The 16,092-nt window shown below is 38.0% G+C and overlaps 16 non-coding genes across 16 annotated transcripts; all 16 read left to right on the plus strand.

Annotated features, from left to right (window-relative positions):
- The first annotated feature begins 443 nt into the window (after window positions 1–443).
- On the plus strand, window positions 444–516 carry TRNAK-UUU (transfer RNA lysine (anticodon UUU)). Its single transcript has one exon. It is a non-coding gene; the product is annotated as a tRNA-Lys (tRNA).
- Window positions 517–1,811: 1,295 nt separating this feature from the next.
- Window positions 1,812–1,884, plus strand: TRNAK-UUU (transfer RNA lysine (anticodon UUU)). Its single transcript has one exon. It is a non-coding gene; the product is annotated as a tRNA-Lys (tRNA).
- Window positions 1,885–2,493: 609 nt separating this feature from the next.
- On the plus strand, window positions 2,494–2,566 carry TRNAK-UUU (transfer RNA lysine (anticodon UUU)). Its single transcript has one exon. It is a non-coding gene; the product is annotated as a tRNA-Lys (tRNA).
- A 2,658-nt stretch (window positions 2,567–5,224) lies between these two features.
- TRNAK-UUU (transfer RNA lysine (anticodon UUU)) lies at window positions 5,225–5,297 on the plus strand. The gene has a single exon. It is a non-coding gene; the product is annotated as a tRNA-Lys (tRNA).
- A 609-nt stretch (window positions 5,298–5,906) lies between these two features.
- On the plus strand, window positions 5,907–5,979 carry TRNAK-UUU (transfer RNA lysine (anticodon UUU)). Its single transcript has one exon. It is a non-coding gene; the product is annotated as a tRNA-Lys (tRNA).
- A 613-nt stretch (window positions 5,980–6,592) lies between these two features.
- TRNAK-UUU (transfer RNA lysine (anticodon UUU)) lies at window positions 6,593–6,665 on the plus strand. The gene has a single exon. It is a non-coding gene; the product is annotated as a tRNA-Lys (tRNA).
- A 609-nt stretch (window positions 6,666–7,274) lies between these two features.
- On the plus strand, window positions 7,275–7,347 carry TRNAK-UUU (transfer RNA lysine (anticodon UUU)). Its single transcript has one exon. It is a non-coding gene; the product is annotated as a tRNA-Lys (tRNA).
- A 604-nt stretch (window positions 7,348–7,951) lies between these two features.
- TRNAK-UUU (transfer RNA lysine (anticodon UUU)) lies at window positions 7,952–8,024 on the plus strand. The gene has a single exon. It is a non-coding gene; the product is annotated as a tRNA-Lys (tRNA).
- A 1,295-nt stretch (window positions 8,025–9,319) lies between these two features.
- TRNAK-UUU (transfer RNA lysine (anticodon UUU)) lies at window positions 9,320–9,392 on the plus strand. Its single transcript has one exon. It is a non-coding gene; the product is annotated as a tRNA-Lys (tRNA).
- Window positions 9,393–10,002: 610 nt separating this feature from the next.
- TRNAK-UUU (transfer RNA lysine (anticodon UUU)) lies at window positions 10,003–10,075 on the plus strand. The gene has a single exon. It is a non-coding gene; the product is annotated as a tRNA-Lys (tRNA).
- A 609-nt stretch (window positions 10,076–10,684) lies between these two features.
- Window positions 10,685–10,757, plus strand: TRNAK-UUU (transfer RNA lysine (anticodon UUU)). The gene has a single exon. It is a non-coding gene; the product is annotated as a tRNA-Lys (tRNA).
- A 1,290-nt stretch (window positions 10,758–12,047) lies between these two features.
- On the plus strand, window positions 12,048–12,120 carry TRNAK-UUU (transfer RNA lysine (anticodon UUU)). The gene has a single exon. It is a non-coding gene; the product is annotated as a tRNA-Lys (tRNA).
- A 609-nt stretch (window positions 12,121–12,729) lies between these two features.
- Window positions 12,730–12,802, plus strand: TRNAK-UUU (transfer RNA lysine (anticodon UUU)). The gene has a single exon. It is a non-coding gene; the product is annotated as a tRNA-Lys (tRNA).
- Window positions 12,803–13,412: 610 nt separating this feature from the next.
- TRNAK-UUU (transfer RNA lysine (anticodon UUU)) lies at window positions 13,413–13,485 on the plus strand. Its single transcript has one exon. It is a non-coding gene; the product is annotated as a tRNA-Lys (tRNA).
- Window positions 13,486–14,094: 609 nt separating this feature from the next.
- TRNAK-UUU (transfer RNA lysine (anticodon UUU)) lies at window positions 14,095–14,167 on the plus strand. Its single transcript has one exon. It is a non-coding gene; the product is annotated as a tRNA-Lys (tRNA).
- A 1,290-nt stretch (window positions 14,168–15,457) lies between these two features.
- Window positions 15,458–15,530, plus strand: TRNAK-UUU (transfer RNA lysine (anticodon UUU)). The gene has a single exon. It is a non-coding gene; the product is annotated as a tRNA-Lys (tRNA).
- The last annotated feature ends 562 nt before the right edge of the window (window positions 15,531–16,092 follow it).

A 16,092-nucleotide genomic window follows, 5' to 3' on the forward strand; every position in this document is an offset into this window, starting at 1 on the left:
TTTTGGCATTGTACAGTGATATTAAGCAGGAACATACGTTTCCCATAAAAAGCAAGCAGAACCAAAGTGAGTTCTACTTTTCTCTGTAGCACATGTGGCATCAACATTATGAAAGACAATAAACATCAGTACTGAGCTGTACGTATGTGAATTCAGCTTTGGAGAAAGCTAAATCAATTGCTTGATGTTGCAGCTCCACCTGCTTGTAACTGCACAAGTCTGATAGCTTTTCACTGGGCTGAGTGCTCAACACTGCTCTTTCCCATTTTCCTATGCATAGAGTTAAAAAAGAGATGTAACCTGACACCTCATTGTGCTGGCAGACAGTGTTGACTTTGATTTTGAGTTTGCACAGTGACATAAAGAAAGCAGCATATCTTAGGGTACAGATCGATGAATAGGAAGAGAATCTTAAAAAATGTACAAACTTTTTTCTGGAGAGGGCCTGGGTAGCTCAGTCGGTAGAGCATCAGACTTTTAATCTGAGGGTCCAGGGTTCAAGTCCCTGTTCAGGCGTCTTTTAAATTTCATCCTATCACTTTGTTTAAATTTCAGCTTGTGCTTTAAGTTAAGTTACATGCTTAGTTCACTCATTTGTTATTAAAAAATAAAAATGTTGCTTTTCTTCTAGATAGGAAAAGATACATTTGAATATGTCCAAACTGAATGCACGATGCTTTGCTTGATTTTGGCATTGTACAGTGATATTAAGCAGGAACATATGTTTCCCATAAAAAGCAAGCAGAACCAAAGTGAGTTCTACTTTTCTCTGTAGCACATGTGGCATCAACATTATGAAAGACAATAAACATCAGTACTGAGCTGTACGTATGTGAATTCAGCTTTGGAGAAAGCTAAATCAATTGCTTGATGTTGCAGCTCCACCTGCTTGTAACTGCACAAGTCTGATAGCTTTTCACTGGGCTGAGTGCTCAACACTGCTCGTTCCCATTTTCCTATGCATAGAGTTAAAAAAGAGATGTAACCTGACACCTCATTGTGCTGGCAGTGTTGACTTTGATTTTGAGTTTGCACAGTGACATAAAGAAAGCAGCATATCTTAGGGTACAGATCGATGAATAGGAAGAGAATCTTAAAAAATGTACAAACTTTTTTCTGCAGAGGGCCTGGGTAGCTCAGTCGGTAGAGCATCAGACTTTTAATCTGAGGGTCCAGGGTTCAAGTCCCTGTTCAGGTGTCTTTTAAATTTCATCCTATCACTTTGTTTAAATTTCAGCTTGTGCTTTAAGTTAAGTTACATGCTTAGTTCACTCATTTGTTATTAAAAAATAAAAATGTTGCTTTTCTTCTAGATAGGAAAAGATACATTTGAATATGTCCAAACTGAATGCACGATGCTTTGCTTGATTTTGGCATTGTACAGTGATATTAAGCAGGAACATATGTTTCCCATAAAAAGCAAGCAGAACCAAAGTGAGTTCTACTTTTCTCTGTAGCACATGTGGCATCAACATTATGAAAGACAATAAACATCAGTACTGAGCTGTACGTATGTGAATTCAGCTTTGGAGAAAGCTAAATCAATTGCTTGATGTTGCAGCTCCACCTGCTTGTAACTGCACAAGTCTGATAGCTTTTCACTGGGCTGAGTGCTCAACACTGCTCGTTCCCATTTTCCTATGCATAGAGTTAAAAAAGAGATGTAACCTGACACCTCATTGTGCTGGCAGACAGTGTTGACTTTGATTTTGAGTTTGCACAGTGACATAAAGAAAGCAGCATATCTTAGGGTACAGATCGATGAATAGGAAGAGAATCTTAAAAAATGTACAAACTTTTTTCTGGAGAGGGCCTGGGTAGCTCAGTCGGTAGAGCATCAGACTTTTAATCTGAGGGTCCAGGGTTCAAGTCCCTGTTCAGGCGTCTTTTAAATTTCATCCTATCACTTTGTTTAAATTTCAGCTTGTGCTTTAAGTTAAGTTACATGCTTAGTTCACTCATTTGTTATTAAAAAATAAAAATGTTGCTTTTCTTCTAGATAGGAAAAGATACATTTGAATATGTCCAAACTGAATGCACGATGCTTTGCTTGATTTTGGCATTGTACAGTGATATTAAGCAGGAACATATGTTTCCCATAAAAAGCAAGCAGAACCAAAGTGAGTTCTACTTTTCTCTGTAGCACATGTGGCATCAACATTATGAAAGACAATAAACATCAGTACTGAGCTGTACGTATGTGAATTCAGCTTTGGAGAAAGCTAAATCAATTGCTTGATGTTGCAGCTCCACCTGCTTGTAACTGCACAAGTCTGATAGCTTTTCACTGGGCTGAGTGCTCAACACTGCTCTTTCCCATTTTCCTATGCATAGAGTTAAAAAAGAGATGTAACCTAACACCTCATTGTGCTGGCAGTGTTGACTTTGATTTTGAGTTTGCACAGTGACATAAAGAAAGCAGCATATCTTAGGGTACAGATCGATGAATAGGAAGAGAATCTTAAAAAATGTACAAACTTTTTTCTGGAGAGGGCCTGGGTAGCTCAGTCGGTAGAGCATCAGACTTTTAATCTGAGGGTCCAGGGTTCAAGTCCCTGTTCAGGCGTCTTTTAAATTTCATCCTATCACTTTGTTTAAATTTCAGCTTGTGCTTTAAGTTAAGTTACATGCTTAGTTCACTCATTTGTTATTAAAAAATGAAAATGTTGCTTTTCTTCTAGATAGGAAAAGATACATTTGAATATGTCCAAACTGAATGCACGATGCTTTGCTTGATTTTGGCATTGTACAGTGATATTAAGCAGGAACATATGTTTCCCATAAAAAGCAAGCAGAACCAAAGTGAGTTCTACTTTTCTCTGTAGCACATGTGGCATCAACATTATGAAAGACAATAAACATCAGTACTGAGCTGTACGTATGTGAATTCAGCTTTGGAGAAAGCTAAATCAATTGCTTGATGTTGCAGCTCCACCTGCTTGTAACAGCACAAGTCTGATAGCTTTTCACTGGGCTGAGTGCTCAACACTGCTCTTTCCCATTTTCCTATGCACAGAGTTAAAAAAGAGATGTAACCTGACACCTCATTGTGCTGGCAGACAGTGTTGACTTTGATTTTGAGTTTGCACAGTGACATAAAGAAAGCAGCATATCTTAGGGTACAGATCGATGAATAGGAAGAGAATCTTAAAAAATGTACATACGTTTTTCTGGAGAGGGCCTGGGTATCTCAGTCGGTAGAGCATCAGACTTTTAATCTGAGGGTCCAGGGTTCAAGTCCCTGTTCAGGCGTCTTTTAAATTTCATCCTATCACTTTGTTTAAATTTCAGCTTGTGCTTTAAGTTAAGTTACATGCTTAGTTCACTCATTTGTTATTAAAAAATAAAAATGTTGCTTTTCTTCTAGATAGGAAAAGATACATTTGAATATGTCCAAACTGAATGCACGATGCTTTGCTTGATTTTGGCATTGTACAGTGATATTAAGCAGGAACATATGTTTCCCATAAAAAGCAAGCAGAACCACAGTGAGTTCTACTTTTCTCTGTAGCACATGTGGCATCAACATTATGAAAGACAATAAACATCAGTACTGAGCTGTACGTATGTGAATTCAGCTTTGGAGAAAGCTAAATCAATTGCTTGATGTTGCAGCTCCACCTGCTTGTAACTGCACAAGTCTGATAGCTTTTCACTGGGCTGAGTGCTCAACACTGCTCTTTCCCATTTTCCTATGCATAGAGTTAAAAAAGAGATGTAACCTGACACCTCATTGTGCTGGCAGACAGTGTTGACTTTGATTTTGAGTTTGCACAGTGACATAAAGAAAGCAGCATATCTTAGGGTACAGGTCGATGAATAGGAAAAAAAATGTACAAACTTTTTTCTGGAGAGGGCCTGGGTAGCTCAGTCGGTAGAGCATCAGACATTTAATCTGAGGGTCCAGGGTTCAAGTCCCTGTTCAGGCGTCTTTTAAATTTCATCCTATCACTTTGTTTAAATTTCAGCTTGTGCTTTAAGTTAAGTTACATGCTTAGTTCACTCATTTGTTATTAAAAAATAAAAATGTTGCTTTTCTTCTAGATAGGAAAAGATACATTTGAATATGTCCAAACTGAATGCACGATGCTTTGCTTGATTTTGGCATTGTACAGTGATATTAAGCAGGAACATATGTTTCCCATAAAAAGCAAGCAGAACCAAAGTGAGTTCTACTTTTCTCTGTAGCACATGTGGCATCAACATTATGAAAGACAATAAACATCAGTACTGAGCTGTACGTATGTGAATTCAGCTTTGGAGAAAGCTAAATCAATTGCTTGATGTTGCAGCTCCACCTGCTTGTAACAGCACAAGTCTGATAGCTTTTCACTGGGCTGAGTGCTCAACACTGCTCTTTCCCATTTTCCTATGCATAGAGTTAAAAAAGAGATGTAACCTGACACCTCATTGTGCTGGCAGACAGTGTTGACTTTGATTTTGAGTTTGCACAGTGACATAAAGAAAGCAGCATATCTTAGGGTACAGATCGATGAATAGGAAGAGAATCTTAAAAAATGTACAAACTTTTTTCTGGAGAGGGCCTGGGTATCTCAGTCGGTAGAGCATCAGACTTTTAATCTGAGGGTCCAGGGTTCAAGTCCCTGTTCAGGCGTCTTTTAAATTTCATCCTATCACTTTGTTTAAATTTCAGCTTGTGCTTTAAGTTAAGTTACATGCTTAGTTCACTCATTTGTTATTAAAAAATAAAAATGTTGCTTTTCTTCTAGATAGGAAAAGATACATTTGAATATGTCCAAACTGAATGCACGATGCTTTGCTTGATTTTGGCATTGTACAGTGATATTAAGCAGGAACATATGTTTCCCATAAAAAGCAAGCAGAACCACAGTGAGTTCTACTTTTCTCTGTAGCACATGTGGCATCAACATTATGAAAGACAATAAACATCAGTACTGAGCTGTACGTATGTGAATTCAGCTTTGGAGAAAGCTAAATCAATTGCTTGATGTTGCAGCTCCACCTGCTTGTAACTGCACAAGTCTGATAGCTTTTCACTGGGCTGAGTGCTCAACACTGCTCTTTCCCATTTTCCTATGCATAGAGTTAAAAAAGAGATGTAACCTGACACCTCATTGTGCTGGCAGTGTTGACTTTGATTTTGAGTTTGCACAGTGACATAAAGAAAGCAGCATATCTTAGGGTACAGATCGATGAATAGGAAGAGAATCTTAAAAAATGTACAAACTTTTTTCTGGAGAGGGCCTGGGTAGCTCAGTCGGTAGAGCATCAGACTTTTAATCTGAGGGTCCAGGGTTCAAGTCCCTGTTCAGGCGTCTTTTAAATTTCATCCTATCACTTTGTTTAAATTTCAGCTTGTGCTTTAAGTTAAGTTACATGCTTAGTTCACTCATTTGTTATTAAAAAATAAAAATGTTGCTTTTCTTCTAGATAGGAAAAGATACATTTGAATATGTCCAAACTGAATGCACGATGCTTTGCTTGATTTTGGCATTGTACAGTGATATTAAGCAGGAACATATGTTTCCCATAAAAAGCAAGCAGAACCACAGTGAGTTCTACTTTTCTCTGTAGCACATGTGGCATCAACATTATGAAAGACAATAAACATCAGTACTGAGCTGTACGTATGTGAATTCAGCTTTGGAGAAAGCTAAATCAATTGCTTGATGTTGCAGCTCCACCTGCTTGTAACTGCACAAGTCTGATAGCTTTTCACTGGGCTGAGTGCTCAACACTGCTCTTTCCCATTTTCCTATGCATAGAGTTAAAAAAGAGATGTAACCTGACACCTCATTGTGCTGGCAGTGTTGACTTTGATTTTGAGTTTGCACAGTGACATAAAGAAAGCAGCATATCTTAGGGTACAGATCGATGAATAGGAAGAGAATCTTAAAAAATGTACAAACATTTTTCTGGAGAGGGCCTGGGTAGCTCAGTCGGTAGAGCATCAGACTTTTAATCTGAGGGTCCAGGGTTCAAGTCCCTGTTCAGGCGTCTTTTAAATTTCATCCTATCACTTTGTTTAAATTTCAGCTTGTGCTTTAAGTTAAGTTACATGCTTAGTTCACTCATTTGTTATTAAAAAATAAAAATGTTGCTTTTCTTCTAGATAGGAAAAGATACATTTGAATATGTCCAAACTGAATGCACGATGCTTTGCTTGATTTTGGCATTGTACAGTGATATTAAGCAGGAACATATGTTTCCCATAAAAAGCAAGCAGAACCAAAGTGAGTTCTACTTTTCTCTGTAGCACATGTGGCATCAACATTATGAAAGACAATAAACATCAGTACTGAGCTGTACGTATGTGAATTCAGCTTTGGAGAAAGCTAAATCAATTGCTTGATGTTGCAGCTCCACCTGCTTGTAACTGCACAAGTCTGATAGCTTTTCACTGGGCTGAGTGCTCAACACTGCTCTTTCCCATTTTCCTATGCATAGAGTTAAAAAAGAGATGTAACCTGACACCTCATTGTGCTGGCAGACAGTGTTGACTTTGATTTTGAGTTTGCACAGTGACATAAAGAAAGCAGCATATCTTAGGGTACAGATCGATGAATAGGAAGAGAATCTTAAAAAATGTACAAACTTTTTTCTGGAGAGGGCCTGGGTAGCTCAGTCGGTAGAGCATCAGACTTTTAATCTGAGGGTCCAGGGTTCAAGTCCCTGTTCAGGCGTCTTTTAAATTTCATCCTATCACTTTGTTTAAATTTCAGCTTGTGCTTTAAGTTAAGTTACATGCTTAGTTCACTCATTTGTTATTAAAAAATAAAAATGTTGCTTTTCTTCTAGATAGGAAAAGATACATTTGAATATGTCCAAACTGAATGCACGATGCTTTGCTTGATTTTGGCATTGTACAGTGATATTAAGCAGGAACATATGTTTCCCATAAAAAGCAAGCAGAACCAAAGTGAGTTCTACTTTTCTCTGTAGCACATGTGGCATCAACATTATGAAAGACAATAAACATCAGTACTGAGCTGTACGTATGTGAATTCAGCTTTGGAGAAAGCTAAATCAATTGCTTGATGTTGCAGCTCCACCTGCTTGTAACTGCACAAGTCTGATAGCTTTTCACTGGGCTGAGTGCTCAACACTGCTCTTTCCCATTTTCCTATGCATAGAGTTAAAAAAGAGATGTAACCTAACACCTCATTGTGCTGGCAGTGTTGACTTTGATTTTGAGTTTGCACAGTGACATAAAGAAAGCAGCATATCTTAGGGTACAGATCGATGAATAGGAAGAGAATCTTAAAATATGTACAAACTTTTTTCTGGAGAGGGCCTGGGTAGCTCAGTCGGTAGAGCATCAGACTTTTAATCTGAGGGTCCAGGGTTCAAGTCCCTGTTCAGGCGTCTTTTAAATTTCATCCTATCACTTTGTTTAAATTTCAGCTTGTGCTTTAAGTTAAGTTACATGCTTAGTTCACTCATTTGTTATTAAAAAATAAAAATGTTGCTTTTCTTCTAGATAGGAAAAGATACATTTGAATATGTCCAAACTGAATGCACGATGCTTTGCTTGATTTTGGCATTGTACAGTGATATTAAGCAGGAACATATGTTTCCCATAAAAAGCAAGCAGAACCACAGTGAGTTCTACTTTTCTCTGTAGCACATGTGGCATCAACATTATGAAAGACAATAAACATCAGTACTGAGCTGTACGTATGTGAATTCAGCTTTGGAGAAAGCTAAATCAATTGCTTGATGTTGCAGCTCCACCTGCTTGTAACTGCACAAGTCTGATAGCTTTTCACTGGGCTGAGTGCTCAACACTGCTCTTTCCCATTTTCCTATGCATAGAGTTAAAAAAGAGATGTAACCTGACACCTCATTGTGCTGGCAGACAGTGTTGACTTTGATTTTGAGTTTGCACAGTGACATAAAGAAAGCAGCATATCTTAGGGTACAGGTCGATGAATAGGAGAAAAAATGTACAAACTTTTTTCTGGAGAGGGCCTGGGTAGCTCAGTCGGTAGAGCATCAGACTTTTAATCTGAGGGTCCAGGGTTCAAGTCCCTGTTCAGGCGTCTTTTAAATTTCATCCTATCACTTTGTTTAAATTTCAGCTTGTGCTTTAAGTTAAGTTACATGCTTAGTTCACTCATTTGTTATTAAAAAATAAAAATGTTGCTTTTCTTCTAGATAGGAAAAGATACATTTGAATATGTCCAAACTGAATGCACGATGCTTTGCTTGATTTTGGCATTGTACAGTGATATTAAGCAGGAACATATGTTTCCCATAAAAAGCAAGCAGAACCAAAGTGAGTTCTACTTTTCTCTGTAGCACATGTGGCATCAACATTATGAAAGACAATAAACATCAGTACTGAGCTGTACGTATGTGAATTCAGCTTTGGAGAAAGCTAAATCAATTGCTTGATGTTGCAGCTCCACCTGCTTGTAACAGCACAAGTCTGATAGCTTTTCACTGGGCTGAGTGCTCAACACTGCTCTTTCCCATTTTCCTATGCATAGAGTTAAAAAAGAGATGTAACCTGACACCTCATTGTGCTGGCAGACAGTGTTGACTTTGATTTTGAGTTTGCACAGTGACATAAAGAAAGCAGCATATCTTAGGGTACAGATCGATGAATAGGAAGAGAATCTTAAAAAATGTACAAACTTTTTTCTGGAGAGGGCCTGGGTATCTCAGTCGGTAGAGCATCAGACTTTTAATCTGAGGGTCCAGGGTTCAAGTCCCTGTTCAGGCGTCTTTTAAATTTCATCCTATCACTTTGTTTAAATTTCAGCTTGTGCTTTAAGTTAAGTTACATGCTTAGTTCACTCATTTGTTATTAAAAAATAAAAATGTTGCTTTTCTTCTAGATAGGAAAAGATACATTTGAATATGTCCAAACTGAATGCACGATGCTTTGCTTGATTTTGGCATTGTACAGTGATATTAAGCAGGAACATATGTTTCCCATAAAAAGCAAGCAGAACCACAGTGAGTTCTACTTTTCTCTGTAGCACATGTGGCATCAACATTATGAAAGACAATAAACATCAGTACTGAGCTGTACGTATGTGAATTCAGCTTTGGAGAAAGCTAAATCAATTGCTTGATGTTGCAGCTCCACCTGCTTGTAACTGCACAAGTCTGATAGCTTTTCACTGGGCTGAGTGCTCAACACTGCTCTTTCCCATTTTCCTATGCATAGAGTTAAAAAAGAGATGTAACCTGACACCTCATTGTGCTGGCAGTGTTGACTTTGATTTTGAGTTTGCACAGTGACATAAAGAAAGCAGCATATCTTAGGGTACAGATCGATGAATAGGAAGAGAATCTTAAAAAATGTACAAACTTTTTTCTGGAGAGGGCCTGGGTAGCTCAGTCGGTAGAGCATCAGACTTTTAATCTGAGGGTCCAGGGTTCAAGTCCCTGTTCAGGCGTCTTTTAAATTTCATCCTATCACTTTGTTTAAATTTCAGCTTGTGCTTTAAGTTAAGTTACATGCTTAGTTCACTCATTTGTTATTAAAAAAATAAAAATGTTGCTTTTCTTCTAGATAGGAAAAGATACATTTGAATATGTCCAAACTGAATGCACGATGCTTTGCTTGATTTTGGCATTGTACAGTGATATTAAGCAGGAACATATGTTTCCCATAAAAAGCAAGCAGAACCAAAGTGAGTTCTACTTTTCTCTGTAGCACATGTGGCATCAACATTATGAAAGACAATAAACATCAGTACTGAGCTGTACGTATGTGAATTCAGCTTTGGAGAAAGCTAAATCAATTGCTTGATGTTGCAGCTCCACCTGCTTGTAACTGCACAAGTCTGATAGCTTTTCACTGGGCTGAGTGCTCAACACTGCTCTTTCCCATTTTCCTATGCATAGAGTTAAAAAAGAGATGTAACCTGACACCTCATTGTGCTGGCAGTGTTGACTTTGATTTTGAGTTTGCACAGTGACATAAAGAAAGCAGCATATCTTAGGGTACAGATCGATGAATAGGAAGAGAATCTTAAAAAATGTACAAACTTTTTTCTGGAGAGGGCCTGGATAGCTCAGTCGGTAGAGCATCAGACTTTTAATCTGAGGGTCCAGGGTTCAAGTCCCTGTTCAGGCGTCTTTTAAATTTCATCCTATCACTTTGTTTAAATTTCAGCTTGTGCTTTAAGTTAAGTTACATGCTTAGTTCACTCATTTGTTATTAAAAAATAAAAATGTTGCTTTTCTTCTAGATAGGAAAAGATACATTTGAATATGTCCAAACTGAATGCACGATGCTTTGCTTGATTTTGGCATTGTACAGTGATATTAAGCAGGAACATATGTTTCCCATAAAAAGCAAGCAGAACCACAGTGAGTTCTACTTTTCTCTGTAGCACATGTGGCATCAACATTATGAAAGACAATAAACATCAGTACTGAGCTGTACGTATGTGAATTCAGCTTTGGAGAAAGCTAAATCAATTGCTTGATGTTGCAGCTCCACCTGCTTGTAACTGCACAAGTCTGATAGCTTTTCACTGGGCTGAGTGCTCAACACTGCTCTTTCCCATTTTCCTATGCATAGAGTTAAAAAAGAGATGTAACCTGACACCTCATTGTGCTGGCAGTGTTGACTTTGATTTTGAGTTTGCACAGTGACATAAAGAAAGCAGCATATCTTAGGGTACAGATCGATGAATAGGAAGAGAATCTTAAAAAATGTACAAACTTTTTTCTGGAGAGGGCCTGGGTAGCTCAGTCGGTAGAGCATCAGACTTTTAATCTGAGGGTCCAGGGTTCAAGTCCCTGTTCAGGCGTCTTTTAAATTTCATCCTATCACATTGTTTAAATTTCAGCTTGTGCTTTAAGTTAAGTTACATGCTTAGTTCACTCATTTGTTATTAAAAAATAAAAATGTTGCTTTTCTTCTAGATAGGAAAAGATACATTTGAATATGTCCAAACTGAATGCACGATGCTTTGCTTGATTTTGGCATTGTACAGTGATATTAAGCAGGAACATATGTTTCCCATAAAAAGCAAGCAGAACCAAAGTGAGTTCTACTTTTCTCTGTAGCACATGTGGCATCAACATTATGAAAGACAATAAACATCAGTACTGAGCTGTACGTATGTGAATTCAGCTTTGGAGAAAGCTAAATCAATTGCTTGATGTTGCAGCTCCACCTGCTTGTAACAGCACAAGTCTGATAGCTTTTCACTGGGCTGAGTGCTCAACACTGCTCTTTCCCATTTTCCTATGCATAGAGTTAAAAAAGAGATGTAACCTGACACCTCATTGTGCTGGCAGACAGTGTTGACTTTGATTTTGAGTTTGCACAGTGACATAAAGAAAGCAGCATATCTTAGGGTACAGATCGATGAATAGGAAGAGAATCTTAAAAAATGTACAAACGTTTTTCTGGAGAGGGCCTGGGTATCTCAGTCGGTAGAGCATCAGACTTTTAATCTGAGGGTCCAGGGTTCAAGTCCCTGTTCAGGCGTCTTTTAAATTTCATCCTATCACTTTGTTTAAATTTCAGCTTGTGCTTTAAGTTAAGTTACATGCTTAGTTCACTCATTTGTTATTAAAAAATAAAAATGTTGCTTTTCTTCTAGATAGGAAAAGATACATTTGAATATGTCCAAACTGAATGCACGATGCTTTGCTTGATTTTGGCATTGTACAGTGATATTAAGCAGGAACATATGTTTCCCATAAAAAGCAAGCAGAACCACAGTGAGTTCTACTTTTCTCTGTAGCACATGTGGCATCAACATTATGAAAGACAATAAACATCAGTACTGAGCTGTACGTATGTGAATTCAGCTTTGGAGAAAGCTAAATCAATTGCTTGATGTTGCAGCTCCACCTGCTTGTAACTGCACAAGTCTGATAGCTTTTCACTGGGCTGAGTGCTCAACACTGCTCTTTCCCATTTTCCTATGCATAGAGTTAAAAAAGAGATGTAACCTGACACCTCATTGTGCTGGCAGACAGTGTTGACTTTGATTTTGAGTTTGCACAGTGACATAAAGAAAGCAGCATATCTTAGGGTACAGGTCGATGAATAGGAAAAAAAATGTACAAACTTTTTTCTGGAGAGGGCCTGGGTAGCTCAGTCGGTAGAGCATCAGACTTTTAATCTGAGGGTCCAGGGTTCAAGTCCCTGTTCAGGCGTCTTTTAAATTTCATCCTATCACTTTGTTTAAATTTCAGCTTGTGCTTTAAGTTAAGTTACATGCTTAGTTCACTCATTTGTTATTAAAAAATAAAAATGTTGCTTTTCTTCTAGATAGGAAAAGATACATTTGAATATGTCCAAACTGAATGCACGATGCTTTGCTTGATTTTGGCATTGTACAGTGATATTAAGCAGGAACATATGTTTCCCATAAAAAGCAAGCAGAACCAAAGTGAGTTCTACTTTTCTCTGTAGCACATGTGGCATCAACATTATGAAAGACAATAAACATCAGTACTGAGCTGTACGTATGTGAATTCAGCTTTGGAGAAAGCTAAATCAATTGCTTGATGTTGCAGCTCCACCTGCTTGTAACAGCACAAGTCTGATAGCTTTTCACTGGGCTGAGTGCTCAACACTGCTCTTTCCCATTTTCCTATGCATAGAGTTAAAAAAGAGATGTAACCTGACACCTCATTGTGCTGGCAGTGTTGACTTTGATTTTGAGTTTGCACAGTGACATAAAGAAAGCAGCATATCTTAGGGTACAGATCGATGAATAGGAAGAGAATCTTAAAAAATGTACAAACTTTTTTCTGGAGAGGGCCTGGGTAGCTCAGTCGGTAGAGCATCAGACTTTTAATCTGAGGGTCCAGGGTTCAAGTCCCTGTTCAGGCGTCTTTTAAATTTCATCCTATCACTTTGTTTAAATTTCAGCTTGTGCTTTAAGTTAAGTTACATGCTTAGTTCACTCATTTGTTATTAAAAAAATAAAAATGTTGCTTTTCTTCTAGATAGGAAAAGATACATTTGAATATGTCCAAACTGAATGCACGATGCTTTGCTTGATTTTGGCATTGTACAGTGATATTAAGCAGGAACATATGTTTCCCATAAAAAGCAAGCAGAACCAAAGTGAGTTCTACTTTTCTCTGTAGCACATGTGGCATCAACATTATGAAAGACAATAAACATCAGTACTGAGCTGTACGTATGTGAATTCAGCTTTGGAGAAAGCTAAATCAATTGCTTGATGTTGCAGCTCCACCTGCTTGTAACTGCACAAGTCTGATAGCTTTTCACTGGGCTGAGTGCTCAACACTGCTCTTTCCCATTTTCCTATGCATAGAGTTAAAAAAGAGATGTAACCTGACACCTCATTGTGCTGGCAGTGTTGACTTTGATTTTGAGTTTGCACAGTGACATAAAGAAAGCAGCATATCTTAGGGTACAGATCGATGAATAGGAAGAGAATCTTAAAAAATGTACAAACTTTTTTCTGGAGAGGGCCTGGATAGCTCAGTCGGTAGAGCATCAGACTTTTAATCTGAGGGTCCAGGGTTCAAGTCCCTGTTCAGGCGTCTTTTAAATTTCATCCTATCACTTTGTTTAAATTTCAGCTTGTGCTTTAAGTTAAGTTACATGCTTAGTTCACTCATTTGTTATTAAAAAATAAAAATGTTGCTTTTCTTCTAGATAGGAAAAGATACATTTGAATATGTCCAAACTGAATGCACGATGCTTTGCTTGATTTTGGCATTGTACAGTGATATTAAGCAGGAACATATGTTTCCCATAAAAAGCAAGCAGAACCACAGTGAGTTCTACTTTTCTCTGTAGCACATGTGGCATCAACATTATGAAAGACAATAAACATCAGTACTGAGCTGTACGTATGTGAATTCAGCTTTGGAGAAAGCTAAATCAATTGCTTGATGTTGCAGCTCCACCTGCTTGTAACTGCACAAGTCTGATAGCTTTTCACTGGGCTGAGTGCTCAACACTGCTCTTTCCCATTTTCCTATGCATAGAGTTAAAAAAGAGATGTAACCTGACACCTCATTGTGCTGGCAGTGTTGACTTTGATTTTGAGTTTGCACAGTGACATAAAGAAAGCAGCATATCTTAGGGTACAGATCGATGAATAGGAAGAGAATCTTAAAAAATGTACAAACTTTTTTCTGGAGAGGGCCTGGGTAGCTCAGTCGGTAGAGCATCAGACTTTTAATCTGAGGGTCCAGGGTTCAAGTCCCTGTTCAGGCGTCTTTTAAATTTCATCCTATCACATTGTTTAAATTTCAGCTTGTGCTTTAAGTTAAGTTACATGCTTAGTTCACTCATTTGTTATTAAAAAATAAAAATGTTGCTTTTCTTCTAGATAGGAAAAGATACATTTGAATATGTCCAAACTGAATGCACGATGCTTTGCTTGATTTTGGCATTGTACAGTGATATTAAGCAGGAACATATGTTTCCCATAAAAAGCAAGCAGAACCAAAGTGAGTTCTACTTTTCTCTGTAGCACATGTGGCATCAACATTATGAAAGACAATAAACATCAGTACTGAGCTGTACGTATGTGAATTCAGCTTTGGAGAAAGCTAAATCAATTGCTTGATGTTGCAGCTCCACCTGCTTGTAACAGCACAAGTCTGATAGCTTTTCACTGGGCTGAGTGCTCAACACTGCTCTTTCCCATTTTCCTATGCATAGAGTTAAAAAAGAGATGTAACCTGACACCTCATTGTGCTGGCAGACAGTGTTGACTTTGATTTTGAGTTTGCACAGTGACATAAAGAAAGCAGCATATCTTAGGGTACAGATCGATGAATAGGAAGAGAATCTTAAAAAATGTACAAACGTTTTTCTGGAGAGGGCCTGGGTATCTCAGTCGGTAGAGCATCAGACTTTTAATCTGAGGGTCCAGGGTTCAAGTCCCTGTTCAGGCGTCTTTTAAATTTCATCCTATCACTTTGTTTAAATTTCAGCTTGTGCTTTAAGTTAAGTTACATGCTTAGTTCACTCATTTGTTATTAAAAAATAAAAATGTTGCTTTTCTTCTAGATAGGAAAAGATACATTTGAATATGTCCAAACTGAATGCACGATGCTTTGCTTGATTTTGGCATTGTACAGTGATATTAAGCAGGAACATATGTTTCCCATAAAAAGCAAGCAGAACCACAGTGAGTTCTACTTTTCTCTGTAGCACATGTGGCATCAACATTATGAAAGACAATAAACATCAGTACTGAGCTGTACGTATGTGAATTCAGCTTTGGAGAAAGCTAAATCAATTGCTTGATGTTGCAGCTCCACCTGCTTGTAACTGCACAAGTCTGATAGCTTTTCACTGGGCTGAGTGCTCAACACTGCTCTTTCCCATTTTCCTATGCATAGAGTTAAAAAAGAGATGTAACCTGACACCTCATTGTGCTGGCAGACAGTGTTGACTTTGATTTTGAGTTTGCACAGTGACATAAAGAAAGCAGCATATCTTAGGGTACAGGTCGATGAATAGGAAAAAAAATGTACAAACTTTTTTCTGGAGAGGGCCTGGGTAGCTCAGTCGGTAGAGCATCAGACTTTTAATCTGAGGGTCCAGGGTTCAAGTCCCTGTTCAGGCGTCTTTTAAATTTCATCCTATCACTTTGTTTAAATTTCAGCTTGTGCTTTAAGTTAAGTTACATGCTTAGTTCACTCATTTGTTATTAAAAAATAAAAATGTTGCTTTTCTTCTAGATAGGAAAAGATACATTTGAATATGTCCAAACTGAATGCACGATGCTTTGCTTGATTTTGGCATTGTACAGTGATATTAAGCAGGAACATATGTTTCCCATAAAAAGCAAGCAGAACCAAAGTGAGTTCTACTTTTCTCTGTAGCACATGTGGCATCAACATTATGAAAGACAATAAACATCAGTACTGAGCTGTACGTATGTGAATTCAGCTTTGGAGAAAGCTAAATCAATTGCTTGATGTTGCAGCTCCACCTGCTTGTAACAGCACAAGTCTGATAGCTTTTCACTGGGCTGAGTGCTCAACACTGCTCTTTCCCATTTTCCTATGCATAGAGTTAAAAAAGAGATGTAACCTGACACCTCATTGTGCTGGCAGACAGTGTTGACTTTGATTTTGAGTTTGCACAGTGACATAAAGAAAGCAGCATATCTTAGGGTACAGATC

Source organism: Ranitomeya variabilis, chromosome 1 (assembly GCF_051348905.1).
Source record: "Ranitomeya variabilis isolate aRanVar5 chromosome 1, aRanVar5.hap1, whole genome shotgun sequence".
Lineage (NCBI taxonomy): Eukaryota > Metazoa > Chordata > Amphibia > Anura > Dendrobatidae > Ranitomeya > Ranitomeya variabilis.